This window comes from Choloepus didactylus, chromosome 7, assembly GCF_015220235.1.
Source record: "Choloepus didactylus isolate mChoDid1 chromosome 7, mChoDid1.pri, whole genome shotgun sequence".
NCBI lineage: Eukaryota > Metazoa > Chordata > Mammalia > Pilosa > Megalonychidae > Choloepus > Choloepus didactylus.
In genome coordinates, this window is record NC_051313.1 from 105,850,931 (window position 1) to 105,857,662 (window position 6,732).

Consider the following 6,732-nt stretch of genomic DNA (forward strand, 5'->3'; position numbering starts at 1 on the left):
CTTTTTATCTTGCATTTTTTACTTAATATATCTTGGAGCTCTTTTGATATCAATACATGTTTCACATCCTTTGTAACATCTACACAGTGTTTCACTGTATGAATGAAACTTAAATCATTTAACCAATCTACTTTTAATAGACATTTAGGTTGTTTCCAGTCTTTTGCTGTTGAAATAATGCTGCATGAACATCTGTGTATGTATTTTTACACATGCATGAGAAAACATTTGGAGGTTAAGTTCCCAACGGGTGTGTATTTGATTAATTTTAATTTTGTTTTTAAAATTTTAAATAGGAAATACATTTACATGATTCAATAATTAAAATACTATAACAAAATACGTATTGGGAAGTCTCATACCCCTTCCTGTCCCTGATCATCATGCTTCCTTCGCCTTCTGTAAGTAAAAACTTTTATTAGTTTCTTTTGTATCCTTCAGATTGTTCTTTATTCAGATGCAAGAAAATGAAAATATATATTCTTTTCCCCCTTTCTTTCCCAAAATGTGGCATACTATACTGCGTCTTACTTTTTCCATTTAATATATCTTAGAGTTCTTTCCATATAAGTACATATACATCTTCCCCATTCTTCTTATAGCTGCATATGAATCCACTGTGTGGATGTTCCATAATTTAATTAGTCCCCTTTTGATGGACACTGAAGTTATTTCCAAATCTTTGCTATTGTAAACAATGCTGTAATGAATAATACCTCATTTTATACACAAATGAATAGATGCAGCAAAGTTCATACAGCATGCTTCCTTTTGTGTAAAAAAAAGAAGAGAAAACAGAATTATGTATCTGTGTTGGCTGGCAAGTATATAATAACTCATTGGATGAGTAAAAAAGAAACTAAAAATAATGCACCCTCTTAGAAAGGATAAGAACTGATTGGGAGGGGAACAAGGTAGGAAGATTTTTCTACAGGGTTACACACTACAGATTTAGACACATTATTTAATCTTCAGAATAGTACATTTTAAAAGTATGTAGTAAACTCATAAGGGGCTATTTTTTAAAGTTGGCAATTTGGGGGCATCTTTAAGCTCTTGAAGCCAAGTTATAACTGGCCATAACCCTTGCTCTTCCAAGAGCATCTCTCAGCCCTACTTGGCTTGTAGCATGATCATCAGCATCAATTTTCATGAATTTTCTTTCCCAGTTGGTTAATGTAATATAATATTGTTAACATTATCCCCTTTACACAAACCCTAGAAACATCAGAAATACCAGTTGTGATGGTTTGAAGCTGTCTGTACCCCAGAAAAGAGCATGTTCTTTTAATCGATTCCTGTAGGTGAAGACTATTGTGTGTGGGACCTTATGATTAGGTTATTTCAGTGGAGGAGCACCCCTGGGTGGGTCTTAGTCCTCTTACTGGAGTCCTTTGTGAGAGGATAACACACAGAAAAGAGCCCCAGAGAGGCTAAGAGAACCAGAGAAGCTGAGGGACAAGGTCAAACACAGAAGCTCAGAGAGGAAGCCACTGAAGACAGGCTGGAGCAACGAAACCTGGGAGAGAATGGAGACCAGTGGACGTCACCATATGTCTGGCCATGTGACAGGGAAGTTAAGGATCACCAGTAAGCAGTCTTCAGGGGGAGGGTATCATCTTGTTGATGCCTTAATTGGGACATTTTTCAGAGCCTCCGAACTGTAAACTTGCGAGTCAATAAATCCCAATTGTAAAAGCCTACCCATGTCTGGCATATTGCATTTCATCAGCTTTTGCAAACTAGAACACCAGTTAACAGACTCTTCCTACAGAATTAAATTAAGAAATATAATTAATAGAAAATACCTTGTATCATACAGATATCCAACATTAGGTGAAGAGACTACACATAGCTATGGAGAATTCCTGGGCAGCTTTGGTTTGCAAAGTCCCGTTAATACCTGGCCCACGTGTGAATCTAACCGTGCACTGCTTTGCACTTCAAATCCCACAGGTCCCCAGGGGGTTGGGGGAACCGGGTGAGTCTGCTCTCACTTCAGTCTTCTCTGAACTGCCACTTCTGTGCACGCTCGAGTTTCCCATCATTTGGATGGACACTGTGGGAATTTCAGAGCCATACTGTATATTCTGGAGTTGCTGTGTCAGTTCTTTAACCATGGTCCCTCATCAACAAACCATTCTAGAATTAATATAGCATTGAGGAATTCAATTGACTAAGCTGCACTGACCATTTCTCTCCCACCTCCCAGTCCTTTCTTTTGCTCTTTTAAGATGCTTTCTGTGACAGTTAGGTTCCCAGTGGCTTCCTTGCTCCTTAGACTTGCAGCTACGCTTTATGTTTGCATTATAATCTATTACATATGAACTTATTATACACTATATTGCATTATAACATACCAGATTATCTCTGTTTTTAGAATTGGAACAATATGTAAAAAAGCCATTCCTCTTTTAGACAGTAAACCCTAAGCTGAAGTGACAATGGGGCCAAACCTACCCAGCATTCCAGGTGGGTGGCAACTTTACTTTTTCATGTATGTTTCTAAAAATGTGCCCCTTTCCCAACCTGTCTCCACATAGTCCCAGCCCAAACAGAATATCTCCCAAGCATCTTTAGAGAAACTGCTGCATCAAGGTGACATTCCACATCTCAAGCCCTGGGAAGTGTGGCCTCTCCAAGCAGCCTCCCTGGCATCTCCTGTAAACACCCAAGTGCCTCAGCACTGAGTCAGGTACAGGGAATGTTCCAGGAACTCAGGAGATCAGAGATCTGGCTCTATATCCTTGTTCTGCATACAATCCCACACCCAAAGGGCTTCCCAATCCTGCTTGCTCTACAGGCATTTGGAATTGTGCTTTCCTTTGCTTCTCATCCAGGTGAGGAGGCAAACCCACCCAGCTTTGTTCACCCCCAATGCCTCTGAGCTCTCTAGTGACTAAGGGCAGCAAAGTCCCGTTTCTCAAAGCCATTTGCCTAAAGAGAACCTGGAGGATTGATTTGGCAGGTTCTTCCTTCATTTTCCCTTTCAGGTGATCACAGATTTGGCAGTGGGGCACTTGGCTAATCCTCAAAGAGCACAAATCAAAACACCCCGTTCTCCTGCCCCATAATTAAGTTATCCAGTAACTGCTAGTAAGCCAGTGATAAAAGGAAACCTACCACGTGAGTGCTCAACAGGTGTACTTAAAAGGTTTAAATTGCCACTTGGGGCAGGGCTGATGAAAGGGGTCTGTGCAGGTGTGACTTAGGTGGTCAAGGACGGGACACACTTGTTCAGGGCGGAGCCACTGAGAACATACCCAGGGGTGAGGTGGAGGGAAGGCAAATGTCTTCCCCGATGGTTCACCTTTGGTAGTGACCCAGATCCTGGCACAAAGACCTGAGCCGGTGTCAGGAATGTGAAGCTGCACCAGGGGTGGGGGTTTAGGGGGGTGTATAGGAATTTCACTCTTTCATGCCATGTGGTCCCATTTACCACCCACAGACCAATCCATTTCATGACGTATCCTGAAGAGACTAAAAGAGCCCCTTGGGATAGCCTTAGAATGTTAAAAGTCTCAGCTCCTTTGGGGTTTAACCTTTCAGGAACTATTCTAGCCAATAGGTGCCACTCAGCTTTCATCTTCAGTTACATTCCCCTATTTTCATCCTATGGAAACATGCTGGAGGGGACCCTGTGACATTTTTGTTTCTTTAGCTGGGAAGAGCTCTTCCTGAGAGAGCTCCATGTTTTTATCACGTTTTCACAATTTCCAGAGCCTCCCAGTCCTCTTGGGCAATTCCCGCATTTGAAGCTTCTTGCCATGGGATAACAGTTATCTTTTCTGCAAACTTCTTGTATACACCTTTCTAAAGTCTACTGCAGCCATCCTAAAAAGCCCAGTGTCCTCCTGGCTGATAGGACTCTGGAATGAGAGGGCCACTTTATCTCTGGATTTCTGTGCCTTCAATTTCATCAACCATCCCTGCACATTAAATTCAGAGAATGTCCAGAAAGTTGAACTTCTGCATCTTTTCATCTTTCCTGCCGTATTTTTATCCACAATGGGAAAGCATCTTCTACACGCTCAACTCAGGGGGCTGACTACTTCCCCACCCCTTCAATTAGATCTGCTTCTTTGGAAAAAATAATAATCTTCCATTAACATCATGGGCATAACATGACTAAAATATTTAGGGATGGGGTAATCCTTTGATTAGGTAGTGAGTAGGGGAGGGTGAAGTCTCTTACTGAATCTCTCAACTGAATTGTCTTTTTTTTAACCCCTGATGAAAAAGTTGTGATTTAATAAAACAAAAAACAAAGAAAACCATACTCCATGAAGGTACAAAACGTATTTCATGCTCTTTTGGTAATTTATCATAATATTTTGGGCAGTTGCAAATTGTTATTAAGCTCTGAGGACATGAATGAGTCAGAGGTACGTGCTCCCCAATTTCCCCCTACTCCCCAAAATTGTGGTCATCACCCTCCAGCCTCTCATTCCTCATAAAATGAGGCCACATTGTCTTTCTTATTTATTGGACATTGGAATCTACATGAATTTGAAAAAGTAGTCTAACTACTCTAACCAATAACTGCCAAATTTCAGTTCTTACCTAATAAAAAAGTTGGAAGAGACCTTGGAGTTTCCCTAAGGTTTATTATGGTAATATCTTTTGCATAAAACAAAGGACTCCAGGAACAAAGATATTTGGAAAACACTGAGTTAAACAAAGTTTAAAATTGTCCTTCTCTGCAGAACTTCTCAAAGCCCTCATTTTGCTAACATGTACTGGAAATCTCTGAGAAAGGAATATGGTGACATTTCTCTATGCCCCACCCCACCCCACTCCCGCTGTCTTGGTTCTTTGGGTTGCACCCTGGGATACTCGGACCTAGAACAACACAACCTTGTGCAGGTGAGAATAGACTTCCTTGGATCACAGAGCCAAACCAACTGCTCTCTTGGAGCAGAGCCTTTTCATCCCAGTGTGTAGCTCCATCTTGATCTTCTCCACCACTTTCTGGCCACACCACTAATTTAGCACTTTGCGTGGTTGGTCCTGTATGTACTTATGTCTAGAACTAAATTATAACTTTCTAAGAGGGACGGAGAGGCCACTTCAACACTCTGCTCATCTCCTCTGCAATGTGCATAGAGTCAGGCCTCTGGTAAATAATGTGGTCTTTCTGAAGAATAAATGGTGAATGAATGAATGAATGACCAAGAGAGATAAGCTTATCGTGTTTTGAAAAGTGATAACATAGCTCTCTGGGAGACTGGAAAAGACACCCCTGTTTTCCTTTCCTAGCTGCTAAAACACATACCAAACAATGGGCTGGCCTAACAACAGGAATGTATTGGCTCATGGTTTCATAGGCTAGAAGGCTTACATCCTCCTGGGGTCAAACATACTCTTCTGGCTGGCCAGCAATCTTTGAGGTTCCTTGGCTTTCCCATCACATGGCCATGCACATGGTGGCAACTTCTTTCTCTTCTGGGTTCTGTTGCCTTCCAGCTTCTGGCTCCTCCCTGTGGCTTCTCTTCTGTGTCCTATTTCTTTTAAATTTAAGAACTTCAACCATATTGGATTAAGGCCTATCCTCATTCAGTTTGGGCACAAATTAACTAAAAACATTCTCAAAGGTCCTGTATACAAATGGGTTCACACCCACAGAACCTGGGGGTTGGGACCCAGACATGCCTTTTGTGGGGGACATGATCCAGTTCTCAACAGCAGCATTTTTTTTAATGTACCATTATAAAGGAAAATGTTTTCAATTACCTCACTGCAATACTTTCTTATCCTAAACGTAGGAACATCCCTATGTCAGGGTTGTTAAAGCTCAACAGATAAAGTATATCTTAAAATTGATGAAACATAGTAATAATGCTTTAACAGAAAGCAAAACTCAGTTTTAAAGATAACCTCATTCCCCTGGAAACTCATTTCAAAATTGCCCAAAGCCTCAGAGTGGGAAGGGAGTCGGAAGAGTGTGGGAAGGAGAAAAGGCTTAGCATTGCAGGGTTAAAGAAATACAGCCCAGGAAGTTCTTCCAGGGGCCAAAGTCATGAGTGCCTTGAGGTTTTCAAGGGTGGCAGCCTTTGTTGCCGGGCAGGCTCCAGCTGAAACCCCATAGGCAGGGCACACAAATGGCATCAATTAATCTGAGATTGGTAATGACGTGTTTGTTTTGGACTGAAGGAAGGCCACTATGGCTTCAGTGTAGTGGTTGGGTTGCTGTGGACAGACAGTGTCCAGTGTCCTGGGCTCAGTCATCCCATGGCCCTTTGAGAGCCGCCCAAGGGGGTGTCAGGATGTACTTGGTAGCTAGAAGTCTCCTAGGAAGTTAGGAGTTTCTGGATAAAAGAACATTTTCTTGAGGAACCTCAAAGGAAAGCCACAACTGTATATTATAAACCTGTGAACCAGAGGCTCATACTCACCTGCCGATGGCCAAGGGACATTTCCCTGGCCCTGTCTGTCTGTTGACGGGAGCCATGATGCTCTAGAGTTGATCTTCACTTCAATTTTTTCTTTTTTTTTTTCCAGGAAGGCTTCTTGCTCTGACTGTGTAAACACTGGGGCTAAGGGAAGTCATTTTCCCATTTCCAGAACACACTCCAAGTTCACGAGTTTGACATTGCAAACCAGATCCTTGCCCTCAGTGGTCATGTTGGTTTTCCTCCTCCACTTGGAGAGCACGGCCCTGGCTGGAAGGGCACTTACAGGGTTTATTACAAAGGGCATGCTCGGCTTCTGGGAGAGAAAGTAGAGCTTTCC

The 6,732-nt window shown here is 42.1% G+C and overlaps 1 protein-coding gene across 2 annotated transcripts in view; it reads left to right on the forward strand.

Annotated features, from left to right (window-relative positions):
* The window catches only part of CLIC5 (chloride intracellular channel 5), a 183,535-nt gene extending 177,589 nt beyond the window's left edge, over nucleotides 1-5,946 (forward strand). For both annotated transcript variants that reach the window (XM_037842311.1, XM_037842312.1), the window contains exon 8: nucleotides 5,935-5,946. The gene's annotated coding sequence lies outside the window, so the exon portion shown is untranslated. The remainder of the gene's footprint in view (nucleotides 1-5,934) is intronic.
* Nucleotides 5,947-6,732: the final 786 nt, after the last annotated feature.